General features: G+C 35.9%; 1 long non-coding RNA gene across 1 annotated transcript; it reads left to right on the top strand.

The window, feature by feature from the left end:
* The first annotated feature begins 6,194 nt into the window (after window positions 1-6,194).
* Window positions 6,195-15,979, top strand: LOC139077058 (uncharacterized). The gene is made up of 2 exons (XR_011529245.1): window positions 6,195-6,583; window positions 15,088-15,979. It is a non-coding gene; the product is annotated as an uncharacterized lncRNA (long non-coding RNA).
* The last annotated feature ends 991 nt before the right edge of the window (window positions 15,980-16,970 follow it).

Raw genomic sequence — 16,970 nt, forward strand, 5'->3', positions numbered from 1 at the left:
ACAAACATTATGACTAACGCTAGAATGGTGTTTTCACCCATGGGGAGGCAGCCTTCAGTTGGAAGGCCAGACAGGAAGACTGGCGCAGCAAGAAGTCCAAAGGAAACTGGATCCTTGCTGGCATCACACTAGTGCAGGCCAGCCCTGTATTGTCGACCTCTTTTATTTGAGAGAAAAATAAACTCCTATCCTAATTAAATAGCTATTTGTGGCTTTCTCTTGTCTGTAGCTGGACAACAACAAAAACTTACTTAATACATCCAACTTAATCTATTCAATACCTCCATAATCTTTATTCCTTTTTACATTCTATTAAATAATAACAAGTTAGAAAACTTGCTACTTTTTCAGTTTTTCCTGCCAATCACTCCCAAATTAAATCAATAACAAGGATCTGTGGTTCTGCTAATTCTACAACTAAATTTCTCTATAATACAAAACAGAACAAAAATCAAAGCTAAAATGACTGTAAAGTCTTATAAACAGAATTTCTGATTCCTCTCTAACACCAAACTACTACTTCTCTTTCACTTTTTCCAGACTCAATAATTAACCATTAAAGCTGTTAGAAAAATACAGTTTTTAATTTATTTCCATTCACTATATTTTGTCAGTAACATAGTCCAGTATCTGTCTCCAAAATAGATCCCACTCCATTTTTCATGATTTTTACTTTTATTTATAGCACTTACAGAATACTATCTGAATTTGTCTTACTTATTCATCTGCTTATTTATTTATTTTTATCTCCTTTCCCAAATAATACACCTTATGAATTTAAGGTCTGTGACTGTCTTGTGAACATCTCCAGTGTATAAACCATCACTAGGTGTTCAAAAATTACTTGCAGAAAAAAAAAATGTGTGTATGTGCTTAGATATGAGGGAGGAGAAGAAGGTAGACAAAAATGGAAAACCTGAGCAGGTTTTGTACCTGAACATGACTCAGTTATAAACCTGAGACGACTGAGTCATCACTGAAATCAGATTAAGTTTTTTCTGAAAGTACCTCATTTAAATACCCAACTGAGAAGAACAGCAGTTCAAGATAGAAACTAGATTAAGGTAGAGAGAAGAATAAAATTGCATTTTTACATGAAAGCTTGTGACTGAAAAATTGATACGTGTAATATGATTCCAAATAATTTTGTTCAAGTATCTTATCTCAGGAATATATTCAATATCTCGAAACTTGATCTTTTCAAACTTGGGCCAAAACACAATGATGTTAGAATAAGGTATGAGGATTTTCTTGAAATGACTAAGTACTCATCCAAAATACAGCACATGATTTTTCACTATTTCAGAATAACTGGATTGGAGGAAAAACAAATTCATATACATGCCCATAAATATGTTATTGAGCATATTCAAAAATTGTAAACTGTTTCTACAGCAAAGCATAGATAAATAAATATTTTCTAGACCAAAACAAAGAAAAATTTAATTAAAAATCTATTACTCACTATCTCCCAACTTAAAACTTTCAAAGTTAGATTATGTTGCTGGAATTAAAGATTGACTACGTGATAGAGGTACAAACAAATCTCTCCATAATATTATTATCAGTTTGATTTGAAAATCCAGAGTCCTCTAATGGTGTCAGCTCACTCTTTTATCTTTTGCAGTGACCCAAAGTTGTGAGTTAAGATTTTCTATATCCTAAATATAAAGCATAAGTAAAAATAGAAGCCTGACTGTGGGGCTCACCTGACAGCTTCAGCTAAGTGTAGATAGTTAATAAAACATTATGAACTTTGGGGGTTTTTTTGCTTTTATGAATATTACATAATAATGTTACTATTATTCATTATATATTATATTTCAATTAAAAATATTTGGTGAAAATATAAAAGAGAACAGGTTGAATACAAAATCTAACCATTATAATTACAGTGTGCCAAGTCAAAAAGGTATACAAGTGAATGTTTTGGAACTGTTACAAAGAAAAAGTCAATGGATTAAGATACATTCTTGCTTTGAAATTGTGTGCTGCTAAAATTCTAAATCCTATTTAATTTTTTTCCTTTTTGAAGTTGCATTACCAGTTATCAAATTATTAGTTTAATTTAATGAGTTCAATCCTGAATCCAGGTACTGAATCTTGCTGTATAAAATTCTCTGTACCTTACTTTATAGTATAGATTAATGAAAGTATCACAGTTAAAAATACCTCAGTGATGCATTTGTAGAAATCATTCCGCATTTTTGTTTGGTTTCTTATTTATTCACCAATCTCTTCCAGACAAAATTAAAAACTCTAGCTCAAAGAATTATATTAGTCATTTGTTAAGTAGGAATAATTCAATATCGAGAAGTTTTGTTAGTGCCTATAAGAATTTTTCTGGTTCTACTCTGCCACTGAAGATAGGATCTCCTTTCAATACCCCAGACAAATGTGCATCTAGTGTCTGATTTAAAGTATTCAAGGGACTAGATTTGCCTACTTTTGGGGGGATTTTTTTCCATATTTGGACTGTGTTAATCACTGTACCAAAGAAGAACCACCACTAACTTTTAGTCATTTGTCCTATTGCAGATGTTCCAAATTTTTTTAAGGTCTTCATTTTTTTTCCAGAACAGTTTTAAGTTCATAGCAAAATTGAGAGGAAAGTACAGAGATTTCCCACATCCCCCTTCCCCGACACATGCAAAGCCTCCCTCATTATCAACATTCCTCACCAGAGTAGTACATTCATGACAATTGATGAACCTGCATTGACACACCATAATCACTCAAAGTCCGTAGTTTCACTTAGGGTTCACTCTTGGTAAAGTACACTATATTGGTTGGAACAAATGTATAATGACATGTATCCATCATTACAGTATCATAGAGAATATTTTCAATGCCCTACAAATTATCTGTGCTCTGCCTATTCACCCCTCCCATCCCCCACCCCTGGCCACCCCACCAAAGAGAAGGATTGCTGGATCATATGGTAAGAGCATGCTTAGTTTTTTAAGTGGCTGTGCCATTTTGCATTCCCACCAGCAGTTATGGGAGAGTTCCTGTTGCTCCACATCCTCACAAATACATGGTGTTGTCAGTGTTCCAGATCCAAGAGGAAGAAAGTATAACCTTACAGGGCTTTTAAGAGTTAGGCCTGAAGCTGCACAGAGTCACTTCTGCATTATTGTATAGCCAAGGTAAGTCACAAGGACAGGCTAAACCCTCATCTACATGTGTGGAGTGCCATGTATGCAAAAGAAAAGGGATTGATAATGATCATCTCTGTACTCCATCAAGTGCAATCTATTATGCATTAGATTTCAATAAATCAAGCATGATTTGATAGTTTTACTAGTAACTAAATACCTGATTAATCAAAAAGACATCAAGAGGGAAAAGAAAATGAAACATAGAGTAGATGATACAAATAAAAATCAATGGTAAGTTGGTAGATATAAATCGCAAATATATCTATTATTACTTTAAATATAAACAGACTGAAAACTATTATAAACTAAGATTTTCAGATTGGTTTTAAAGAAACATAAGATGCACATCTTAACCATAAAGGTAAAGAACAGCTGAAAATAAAAGGACAGAGCAATATATATCATTAAATCACCATCTGCAGAAAACTGATGAAGGGGACTTTAAGGCATAAAGCGTTTCTAGAGAGAGACCACCTGACGGCAAAAGAACCATCAGCACGGAGAATATTATAGTTTGAAATTTGCATGCACCTTATCACAATCTCAAAATATTTAAGCAAAAAGTCAATAAAACTAAAAGTAGGAAAAAAAAAGTTCACATCACACAGGGAGAGACAAACAAACAGAAAAAAAAATCATCAAAGTTATAGAAGTTCTGAATAACAGTTAACAAACTCTGTCTATTTGACGTATAAAACACTGCAGCTGACAGGGGCAAAACAGACTTTCTTTTTTTTTTTTAAAGACTTTTATTTTTCCTTTTTATCCCCAAAGCACCCCGGGTACATAGTTGTATATTTTTACTTGTGGATCCTTCGGTTGTGGCATGTGAGATGCTGCCTCAGCATGGCTTGATGAGCGGTGCCATGTCCGCGCCCAGGATTCAAACTGGCAAAACCCTCGGCCGCTGAAGCAGATTGTGCGAACTTAACCACTCAGCCACGGCCAGCCAAGAAAACAGACTTTCTGTTCATGGCCCTGTGATCACATAGTGAATGATAAGTCTCAAGAAATTTGAAGCTCGAGACAAAATCATCTATGGAATGGTCAATCGCAATAGAGAAATTAAATCACAAGTTTATAACAGTACATGAACAATGTCCAAATTATTGAAAATTAAACAATACATTTTTAAATAATTCAAAATCAAAGAAAAAAGCCCAATGGCAACTCCTTTGAATTAAGGAATAAAAAATATATCAAAACTTGTGGTAAGCTGAGAGGAAAATTTATGGCCTTAATGCATAAGATAGAAAAGAATGTCTTGAAAAATGATCTATACATCCATCTCAAGAAGTTAGAAAACAAGAAACCTGAAAATTACACCCACTGAACTTAGAGGAAAGAAATAAGAAAATAAAAACCAAACATATCATAAACAACGTAGCCAAATTTGCTTCCCTGAAAAGACTGAAAACTGTGATCTTTTAACAGAATGATCAGAAAAAATAAGTGAAAGAAAGCAAGAAAAAAAAATCAAGTAAGAAAAGGAAATGTTGGGGCCGGCTCCTTGGCAGAGTGGTTAAGCTCTTGCGCTCCACTGCAGCAGCCCAGGGTTCGGATCCTGGGCGCGGACATGGCACCGCTCATCAGGCCACGTTGAGGCGGCATCCCACATCCCATAACTAGAAGGACCTGCAACTAGGATATACAACTCTGTACAGGGAGGTTTGAGGAGATAAAGCAGAAAAAACAAAAAAGATTGGCAACATTTGTTAGCCAGGTGTCAATCTTTAAAAAACAAAACACCATCACTAAAAAGAAAAAGAAAAGGAAATGTCAACAAATATGAAAAATATATACTAAATACAGTACTATGTTTGAAACAATTTTTTTCCAATAATTTGAAAATTTAGAAGAAATGTACGAATTACTAGAAATGCATAACTTTTAAAAACTGAAAGTAATAGAAAATCTGAATGCTCAGTATGATTTTAAAAAATAAATGTGTAATTAAACGAATTCCCCCAAATAAATCTCCAGGTCCAGACATCTTCCTGGATGATTTCTTCTAAACATATATTATGGGTCTTAGTCTCTTTTAGAAAATAGGAGGAAAGCATTGCTGAGAGTTTTCATAAAGCCAGACAAACTCTTATTTCCCAAACCAGACAAGTACCTCAAAGGAACAGGAGAGCAGGGTTTGAGAGCTGGCTGGCCGGGAGCAGCCCTGCTCTTTCCACAAGGCTGTGGTTTGCAGACCTTTCCCCACCCTCACGGCTCTGCCACGGCCCTTCTTCACAGACAACTTAACATCAACATCAAACAACCCCTCAGGGGACTCAGCGATCAAGACAAACAAGACCACGCCTATGCTTGTACAAATTCAGAGAAAACAACCGCGTTGTCCAACTACAAAAGTGACCAAATAGCCCCCCGGCTGGCTGGTGCAGGACTGCTGCCTCCTTGTCATGACAGCTTTAGCCTCACATTGTCCTTCCTATCTTTTAGATAAGAAACATGGAGGTACCAAATCTCAGTATTATCGCCACTTCCTGGTAGTATCTAATCTAGGGTGAAACCCACTTCCCTAAATCCTCAGGCAAACCCCCTACTAGGAGACAATTGCTGTGTAAGCAAGGCCTCTCGCTGCGAAGCCCTGGCTTCCACAGTGGGCTTCCCCTTCCCGGCAACAAGTCCACCGACGCAGCTTTACTCCAATACCCGGCATGGGTCATGCCTGTTTGAGCCCAGCCTTTCAAATGCACCTGTGAAACGCGTGTGGGAGGCGAGCCTGGGGGTTTGGGGGAGGAGAACACTGCAATCTGGAGCCCAGAAAGGTTTTAAGGAGAGCGTGTGACGACCCGTGACTTTTTATAATTTTATGAAACGCCCCAAACTCAGATACGGTGCAGATTTCGCATTGTACTAGTGCAAGGATGAGGCAAAAGTCATTTCTTACTGATTTGATCTGACTCTAACTTCTGTCTGTTAGATTAGCTGTAAGGCTGACTGGCTCACTGAATGGGTAGGTTGTTTGGGTTAAGCAGTTTTGTAAGAGTCTACTATTTGGATATTTTATCTGCAGTCTTACTCATTCCAAACTAGCTCTGCCATTGAAAATTATTTGATACAAAAAAAGGAGTAATTGTGACTAAATTTTAGCAGGAATCTTTTTGTGGCAAAAGTCTCGAGCCACGTCTCCCTTCTAATCCCCTCCCATTCTTCCCCCTATTGGCTTGTTGCTGATCAGGAAACGCGTCAATTATGCTCCGAACCCACTTCTTTCCCCTTGCTGTTGCCACTGCTCAGCTCTCAGGGTAGACAGCCTCCTGTGCAAGCCCCTCATTCGGGTCAGATGTGGGCTCCAACGTGAGCTATTCTGACCTCTTGATCTGCAGCGTCACCCACTCCGGGTCACTCAGGCTCCCTGGCTCCGCGTCATTCCTTGAACTTCTTTATCCCATCTCAGTGCCCTGATGGTAAGTAAATTAAGTTGGAAAAATTTGTCACAAGTATGAGCCGGCATCCTTCTGTTTCTATTCTCTTCTGTTGACTCTGAACACAGTAAATGGTTTAAGTTTGAGATAAGTGAAATAAAAACAGAATAAATTACTTAAACATGAAACCAGCTGCCTTTAAATTCTGCTCATTTGTATTTCACACAGGGCATGGTACATGGCTGTTAATTAATAGGGATGCCCTGACCTGAGAACAAAATACTTCAAAAAACAGCTTTCATCAAATATTTCCCTTATCAAACTTCAAAGCTTTACTGATGTCTGCAGGGGGAGTCCTGTTAGAATGCAGGCTCACGTCAGCATGGTAAATGATCCTGCACATTCATTATAGTTTCTATTTACAGAAGTTTTAACTCTTCTATAAGTTAATGAACAAAATAGCAACTTGCCATCTTATACTGTATCGCAAGATAAATTGAAGGAGATTTGATGTGTTTACCTTCCTGAGGAAGCTCAAATGTGATAGATGAAATGTCAGAGCATTATAATGAATGTAAAGGCTAATAGCCTAATAATCCTGCTACAGAGGTGATGTACCAAATTAAGAAAGATGATTTTTGCACTGCATCTACTTTTAACTTTCTTTAACATCCTTGCCAGCAGACTTCACAGTTTACAATCCACAGTTTATTTAAAGTAGAAAATGGATGCATAGGAGCTGGAGGTGGGGATGTGGAACTCTGTGACTCAATCATCTATTCTATATTAATGTTTAGAGCGTAAGCTATATTTAACATGTAGATGCATCCATGTTATAGATATGGATTTCTATGTTATATGTATATTCATATATCTTATATGTTGCTGTGTCATAAATTTATGCTAAATCTTCAGAGAAAGGGGAGGAGCTTGATTTAAGTACTGCTTTCAGAAATTTAATTAAAGAATATAATTTTTAAAACCTTGGCTACTGCTAGACTTGTCATTATTCATAAATGATCAAATATGCTATGCTATAAAATGTTGCCTTCGTTTTTCTCCAAAGTAAAATGCTCCCACTAATTGATTATATTAAATATAATTATACCTTGAAACACACTTCCATTTTATATGACTTTCCTGCATGTTCCATAAGCATATACCTACAATATTCATTGTAACATGCTATGTCTTAAATGTTACATGGTGTATGCTTGAATATGTGTGTTGGCATGAGCGTGTAACGTATAGTATTGTACAAGTAATCTGATATTTAAAACAAAGACTTGAGACTATTTTGATGTTTAACTTTAATTTTAAAAAAGAAAGTACGCAGTGAGTGTGGGAAATGTTTTTGCCCCAAATATTAAGAAAGTGTTCAAAACAATAATGAAGAAGATGGTTTTAAATTAAAATGTTTTAGCTGTTGCTTCCACCTAATGAAGCAAAAATTTGTCTTTTAGTCCTAAAGACTATGGCAGTTCTAGCAATTTACAAATTTAATATATAATAGCCCAAGGGATATTAATCATTTTCCTATGTGTAGATATATTTTCTGACTGACTTTTCTATTCCTAATCCAAAAATCACTGAGTCAGAATTTCCATTATGAAATGATTTCGAAAGTGAAAATTATATTTATTTATCACTCATTGTCAACTGCTGGATATTTCAAATCTTACTATCACAGAAGTTGTGTTGCTTTGCACTGTAAAAATCTTATTTTCTTTCACCTTTGTCTTAGTTTTTTAATAAGTACTTGTGTTTTTATGATATCTAGGACATATTGAAATTTCTATTATGTTTAAGGTTTTGGAATTCTCATATATTTGCACTCAATCTGAGTTCCTACAGGCAAATGTTTTTATTGTTACAGAGGCAATGCATGCCTTCTGAGGTTTAAACTTTAAAAATCCATGCTCTAATGTGGTTAGCCATCCAATTGGCTACAGAAAGGAAATTTAAAGTCTTGAATTCCCAAAACTCGAATCAAAGTGACCTAATTTAAATTTCAAATAAGTACAATTAGAGTGTGATTATAATGTCACGTGGGGAAATTCAATTTATCGGATTAAACCCTGATTCAAAAATTAATGTGCAATTAAAAGAGAGTGTCAGAGTGAATCGTAAAGAATGTAAAGCTCAAAAGTCGAAAGTGAACAATTTATTCAGCAAAATCCAGGATAAAGAGACACCATGTTCTCAGGGAAAGACAGAACTACTTTAACGAGCTTCATAATTGCCTGGGTGGAACATTTCTCCAGAGCAGTCATTTTTCCTTGCTCTAGATTGATGTTTTGTAGGCATCCTGCTAATTATGAATTTCTTAGTTTGGTTTTCCCTATAGAGTGATATTAGAAAGAGTTGCCAATTTGCATAACATAGGCATTGAAATTTGTGAAAAGTTTATGTTTGCTTTTGAATGAATGAAATTCCAGTTACAGTTATGTGCTTTAGACCCTTAATCTGTTCTGTTGCTAGATTTCCTCCAAAAGCAGAATCAGCCCTAGAATAGGGAAACACCACTATCCAGACTACAAAAGGTCCTCGTGCACACGGCAGTGTTCACTTGGAGTGAGCCCTGTGGTCCTCCTCGCAGCAGGCTCAAACTCACTGCTGTGCTCTTTCAGACCTTAAGGAGGGGCCCTAGACCCTAGGCTGGCTCACGGAGCTGGATCCCAGCGTCGTAAGAAACTTCGACGTGAGGGATGTGTACAAAGGAAAGGCAGGAGGAAAACGAACTTTTAGTGCAGTGCCTATGTTACTTACTAACAGGTCATTTGCAAACAGTGAATATTTGGAGTGACCTTGGTGGATAGAAAAAAAAAAGAGCAGCACAAACTGTCATCCTTCAATGCTAGTCAAACACCCGTCTAATGAACGACTCTCATGCCCATAACACAGCTTCTGCACGTTGCTTATGTTGATGGTGTGCCGCATGTCATTTATATTCCATGATAAAGAATAAAACACCTCTGGTGGCATAGCACTTCCATGACGCTCTCTATTACAGTCTGTGACCTGGTCGAAATAGAATTTCAAATTTAAAATCTACTCTGGCCTACTGCAATTTTACAACTGAACTTGAATTATTTAAACATTTTTTGTGACGCTTTTAGAGAACACAGACTTGAGTTTAATTGTTAACTAATTAGATAATATGTCTGAGTAAAATACGCAAACTAAAATGGATGAAAAGTTATGATATTGCTCTGATAAAGAACTGATGGATTAATCTGTTCTCCACCTATAGTACATTCAATATTCTTTCAAATTATCAGCAAAATTCATTTAAACATTATATTGAATACCATATTGAATTTTGTTCTTTTATGCATAAAAAATCATTTTCCCTTTTCATTTTGAGTAATATTTCACCCTTTATCCAATTAGACCAAAGAATTTATGTGACCCAAATAAACTAGCTGCACATATGAGCAGCAGTATTTCAACGGGAATATGCCTTCAGTGATTCATCAGAAAGCCTTGTTAGCTTGTAAGGATGATTCATAGGTTGCTATACTTAAAAGCAAAGCAGAGTGTGTGGGAAGAGCCAAGGAGAGAGGCTGGATTCTGGATTTGTATTGGTTTTCATAACCATTAACACAATTAATTCCTAACCTCTTTTACTGCGAAGTCTGTGAGAAATATGCCACTGACACTGATGACCCATAATGCCGACTTAACCACCTGAAATTTGGTACTCATGGACTTGCTCTTCATGTAATATTAATCATTATTATCGCTGTAATATAGTTATTATCATTATTACTATTTAGGAGATCCTTTAATATACCACACGCATATTGATAAAAACTTTGCGTGCTTACTGCATTGGATTTTCACAGCCCACAGTAAGGCAGGTGCTCTCACTATTTGCATCGTTCTGTCTGTGAGCACAGGTTTATGGAGGAGGCTGATGAGACAGGTAGAAAGACACAGAGCAGCAAGCCCACTCCCCAACTTTTTTGCCCACTGACTTTGTCACTATGCACTGATTCCTTGTTTTACATGCAGACAATTTTTACCTTCCAACTCAGATTATAAATAGTAAGTGATAGGGCTGCATTTTATATATATTTTGTCCTTTCCCTACAGCTCTACAGATAGTGCTTATGCTTGCTTGATCGGTCTTTTAAAAATATTGTTATGGGTTGAATTGTGTCCCCCCAAAAGCTGTGAAGTCCTATCCCCCATTTGGAAATGGAGTCTTTGCAATGATCAAGTGAAGATGAGGCCGTTAAGGTGGGTCCTAATCCAATAGGACCGTGGCCTTATGAACAGGGAAGATTTGGAACAGAGAGACAGGCACACAGGGAGAGCGCCAGGTGAGCGTGGGTGTCAGAGTGATACATGTACAAGCCACGGTACACCAGAGATGGCCGCAAACCAAAAGGAGCTAGCAGAGAGGCGCAGAACAGATTCTCCCTCACAGCCTCAGAAGGAACCAACAACTCGATCTCAGACTTCAAGCCTCCAGAACTGGGAGGCGGTAAGCTGCATTTAAAACTGCCCACTTGGGGTATTTCACTACAGCAACGCAAGCACACTCATGCAAACATGCTGTGTTCTTTTGCTTGGAACAAGATGTATACTACATGTAAATATGTCTGATGGAAAATATGGATATAAATCACTGATATGTTCTGTTCAAAGTGGCAAAGATTCCTCTTTGTCCTAGGAATCTGAAAATTTTAAAAACTGTGTTTAAAAGTGAAAGTACATATTTTTAAAATCAAGTGACTACTAAATGTTAGATATAAAAGTCTCATATTGGGGCTGGCCCAGCGGTGCAGCAGTTAAGTTTGCACGTTCCGCTTTGGTGGCCTGGGGTTTGCCGGTTCGGATCCCGGGTGCAGATATGGCACAGATTGTCAAGCCATGCTGTGGCAGGCGTCCCACATACAAAGTAGAGGAAGATGGGCACGGATGCGAGCTCAGGGCCAGTCTTCTTCATCAAAAAGAGGAGGATTGGCAGCAGATGTTAGCCCAGGGTTAATCTTCCTCAAAAAAAAAAAAATCTCATCTTAAAATTAAGTTTCTATTAATTTCTTTGATTTTGAAAATTTGACATAATTATCTATTTAATGTAAATGTTTTAATTTACTGAACTGTAGTGAAGAGTTAGTTGTGTAGAATTCCCTAACCACAATTTTTCATGATTAGATTTGGTCCTTTCTAAGTGTCTAATTTTCAAGGAGAATTTAAAATAATGGCCAGACACAGAGACACAGCAGCACATTTGAAAATTCACTAAATACAAATAAACAATTATGCTTCTAGGAGAATCATTTTAAAAATAGAAGGGCAGTCTTAGAAGAAACTGGATTTCCACTTGGACTGAGGCTATTTTTGGGTTAGGCCCAGAACAATGCTTGTTTTCATCCCTAAATTGAATGTGGAAAATCCAGGCTGCTTTCGAACGAGCTTTCCCTGGTCTCGAATTTCTGAAAGGAAAATGCCTTTTGGTTGTTACTTCCTATGGGATATTACTGCCAGTTTTTGATCAACTGTGTAAGGTTCCATACATTAAGAACTGTTTCAGGACTTTTCTGAGAATAATGTAAAACAGAGAACAACAATATGGAAGGCATTGGCAAAAGTCACTAATGAAATATATAATCAGCCATTTTCATATTATGAACATAATAGTCTAAATTCATTAAGAATTATTGTCAATTTCATTTAATGCTAATAGAAAAATTTGAATTTTTCATGCCCTTCTTTGACATTAAACCAATTATTCTATCCAGAATCTCACTTATTTTAATTACAAATGCCCTTTTTCTATGTAAAATGCTGAACTCACTCTCGAATTGTTTTAATTTCATAGAAAATATTTATAGTAATTCTGATAGTAATTAGTTACTCAGAAAGACACTCAGAACTTTCATTCCTGGCCCCAGTGAGTATGTTCAAGCTTAATCAAGGTCAACAACAATAGTTCCTTCACCTCTGATCCAAAGCTTCTCCATTGTTCGCTTTTAAGACCTAATTTACAAAAATTGATGAAAAAGGGTTTTAAATGTCTTCTAATTCATTTTGACTTTTTATTTTAATGAGTGTTCTAGCAAGTCACTTTAGCATTCTGAAAACTTATATTATACATGTAATTCAATTTACTTTTTGGCAACAAAAAGTGGACTGTACAGAAATTTTATTAGAGTATTAGTATTTTGCATTAGATATTGTTCAGTGTTGTTTCAACAATATATATAAAATATACTAGACTTTTCTTGTATTCATTTGATGATTTCCCACTCTTTCCCTGTATTAATATGCATATTAATAGTGATTCCCACTAATGATATCACGAAAATTCATCTTCATGATCACAATCATACATTCCCTATACTTGCAACTAAAAATACATCTTATTTCCATACATACTACATAAAAATCAATTTTTTTCTCATTTCTTTGTCTTAAAACCAATTGTAGAAGTCAATGCAAAGCTTATAAATTTCGGGAATATGAAGAAGTTCCAACATGGTCAGTTTATAGAAACAGTCGTCTAAGATATTACATCTTCCGTCTCTGTCTGTCTCCTGTCTTCCTGTCTGTCTTTCTCTGTCTCTCATCCCAAGGGATAAAATTTATCTTACACAGCAGTTCACTTATTTTGTCAGGTTGGGAAAATCCCTTTGTCTCTATGAACATCAATTTCCTTGCTTATGAGGTAGACAGGCTTGACTAAATACTAATTAAAATGTCTTGTACTTATTTGTGTTAATTCTATTTTTGTATAGGAAAAGATGTACTCCATTAGAATTCATGAAATCAAAGTAGGGCTGGCCTGGTGGTATGATGGTTAAGTTTGTGTGCTCCACTTTGGCCATGCTGGGTTCATGGGTTGGATCCCGGGTGCAGACCTACACACAGCTCATCAGGCCACGCTGTGGAGGCACCCCACATACAAAGTAGAGGAAGACTGGCACAGATGTTAGCTCAGGGACCATCTTTCTCACCAAAAGAATAAAAGAAATCAAATTAAAATATTTAAACTAGATTTAGATAATATAGAATAAATTTAACTAGGTTAACATATGTAATGATAAAAATGGCTTCATGATCACAGCTGCTCTGCAAACAAACATCTACTCCCTCTTCACGTAAGGTTTGATGCAGGTCACAGTGATTCTCTAGGGCCTCTTTGCTCAATGATCCGTGTTGCTCTGATCTTCAACTCCAGGAACTCAGCACTTTCCCTGGCACATGGCACACAAATAGAGCCCTGCAGTGTTTCCCACCAACAATAGAGGCTTTGGCCAGAAGCGACCATAAGCCTTACGCTCAGCATCTGTGAACCAGTAAACTATGGACTTTGAGTGGTAACGGTGTATTAATGTTGGGTCATCAATTGTAACAAATGTTCTGCTCTGTGTGGGATGTCAATGGTGGGGGTTACTGTGCCTATGTGGAGACAGGAGATATATGGGAACCCTCTACTTCCTGCCCAATTTTGTTGTTTTATATTCACAACAAAAACAGAATTCCCATATATCTCCTCTCTCCACAAATGTGTAATGACGTGTGTCCACCATTATAGCAGCCCACAGAATAGTTTCACTGCTCTAAAAATTCCCCATGTTCCAGTTATTCATCCCTCCCTCTCACCAAACCCTGGCCACCACTGATCTTTTACTGTTTCCACAGTTCTGCCTACCTTTACTATGGAAATAGTAAACAGATCAGGGTTATATAGTGGGAATCATCAGTAAGCGGCCTTTTCAGATTGGCTTCTTCCAGTCAGTAATATGCATTTAAGGTTCCTCCGTGTCTTTGCTTGGCTTGACAGCTCAATTCTTTTCAGCGGATAGACATACCAGAGGAAACACTAGGGCTTCCATTAAGTTTACGTGAGATATAAAGTAGTCTAAGAGTTACCTTCATCAATTTTAAAGTTTGTCTATATTTGCCTTTGCTTAATGATATCCAGTTAAGGATGTTAATAATAACATTTTGAGTCAGGTTATGAGTGATTTTGGATTTGGCTGGTAAGTGAAACCATAATCTAGTAAGTGTTTCATATTTTAAAACATCGGCTTGTTCCTATTAGTAATATAAACACATTGCTTGTTTAAAATTTTCTCATTTAAATGATTCTTTTGTGTTATCATGACATGGATTGCTACTCTGCAAGTTCTTGATTATCCTCATTTAAAATTATATTTGACACACAACAGGTAGAGTATTTTATATTAATCTTGTGTTCTCTGTTGAGCCTTAATTCCACTTTGGCATTTTAACTCCTATTGTGTGTATGAAAGTTTCACTAATACTATTGCGGTTATATTTCCTAGATGTTTCAAGTATTATTTAACATTTCTTCTTGGATAGGATGGGTTATAGTCTATCTGTGTCCTGATCATCTGAAGATCACATTTAAAATTTTAAAATAAACAATCATTAATACCAATTTTTTTAACCCTAGCTCATATTCTTTAATTGTTATATAATTATTTTGTTTAAAAACGTAGTTCTTGAATCTCAAAGAATTTACAACCATTTGTAATAGAGTATGTATGAATTGTGATATTTTGCAGCTGAGACCCAAGGAGTAAATCAACAATTGAGTCACTGGTGTATAACCAGCTCTTCTCCTTCATTCTCGGTGACTGTGGCTGAGTAGTTTTACGACAGTGTTAAACTCTGGTTCCTCTCACCTGGGAGAAGGAAGAGACTTCCTCTGTGAGAATATTAGGAAGTACCAGAAGACAATGATGCTTCTCACCCCAGGCCCAGATATTTGCAATTCATTTGCAGTTCTGTCTTTGTAAACTTTCAGAAACTGATATATAGCATCTATTTAACAAGAACTTATTAATGTAAGAGGGACCAACTTGGCTCTTGAATTTCAAATGTTATCTTAATTAAATTGGTGTTCTTGTACTACATGCGCCTGCAGACCTTGGAAATAGATGAGTTGTGTAAATCAAAATATTAATAATGCACATGAATTTTCATTTATGAAATGTCTCTGGATCCCCAGATATAGAAAGGACTATCTTAATATAGTTTGCATGGTTCATTCAGGTGCATTTTCCATTGATTGTCAACTTTCTGGACATTGCTCACAATTGCACTAATCTTTCAATTTTGTTAGTTCACAATAACTATAATCAAGTGTTTCTTATCGTGTATGTTATATAAAATTTATTTTACTATAAATGAAGTAAATACATTATAACGTGTTTTTGTGTGTATATAAATTTGTATATAGACACATATATTATAATCGCTTCTCAAAGATTTGCAGATTTCAAAATATTTAAATCTCCAGAAAAAGTGTATGATACTGCCTTTAACGTTTTGTATGAATTTGGGGTTAAAACAATGCTTGAAAGTAATTGGTTTCCAAATGAATATGGACATTTATTCATGCTAATTATTTTCCTCCTTTCTGTTTTAAATAAATGTCTCATTTGTCAAAGCTTATCTTCCTTGATCAGGTCTTATTTTCCACTCACCCTGGGCCTAGGGGATTTTAGTTTCATATTTCAATGTCAAAAATTAAAAGTGTAATGTTTTCAAGATAATACTGCTTTTTATCATTTAAATACATGGTATTAACTCGATTATGGATATTTGTGATATGCTAATTGGATTACTAAATTATAAATAACCCTAACTATAAGAACACTTAAAGACAGTGTGGCTGAATATATGTCTATTGCACGTGTAATATGTATGCAGATGCACATATTAGCTCTCTGTTTTCCGTGCAATCTAACCAGTAGTTAGTTTATACAAGTGTCATATAAGACTATGCAAATGAGTATGAGTTTAAATTTCAGGTCAAAAATCACAATCTTCATTCAATGCCTGTGGGTAATAAACATATTCTACAATAATTATTCATTAAGTGCTTATGATGGACATCGTGCTGTTGCTATGTAGGAGACGAAGTCAGAGAATGAACCGCTCAGGCCAATATGGAGATGATATTCTGGGAAGGAAGATGACTTTCACAAAACTTATCTGCTATAAAGTCCGTGGTCCAAGACTACAGGTGGGCTGGATGTTCAAAGATAAAAATATTATCTGAGGGACCAGAAAATCTTTATAAGTAGCACTTCTGCTGGCCTGTGAAGAATAATTAAAATTGGAAATGTAGAGAAAATGCAGACATTGGAACAGTTCAGTCCACACAAAATAAATGCCATGAAAAAGGCAGAAAGGCACAAAAGCATGGAGCATATTCTGGGGAAACAAACTCTTCAGTTTGGTGGTAACTGAGGATCTGATTGAGATGAGATACTTTAAAAAAATCGCATAAAATTAAGAAGCTTAGCTTTTATTCTCTATTCCATAATACCATATTGAATGCATTTCCCTAAAAGTCATATGTTTTGATCCACATTTAATGAACATTAATATGATAACAATGTATAGCGTACATAGTAGGTTGATAAAAAATTGAATAAAA

Source organism: Equus przewalskii, chromosome 18 (assembly GCF_037783145.1).
Source record: "Equus przewalskii isolate Varuska chromosome 18, EquPr2, whole genome shotgun sequence".
Lineage (NCBI taxonomy): Eukaryota > Metazoa > Chordata > Mammalia > Perissodactyla > Equidae > Equus > Equus przewalskii.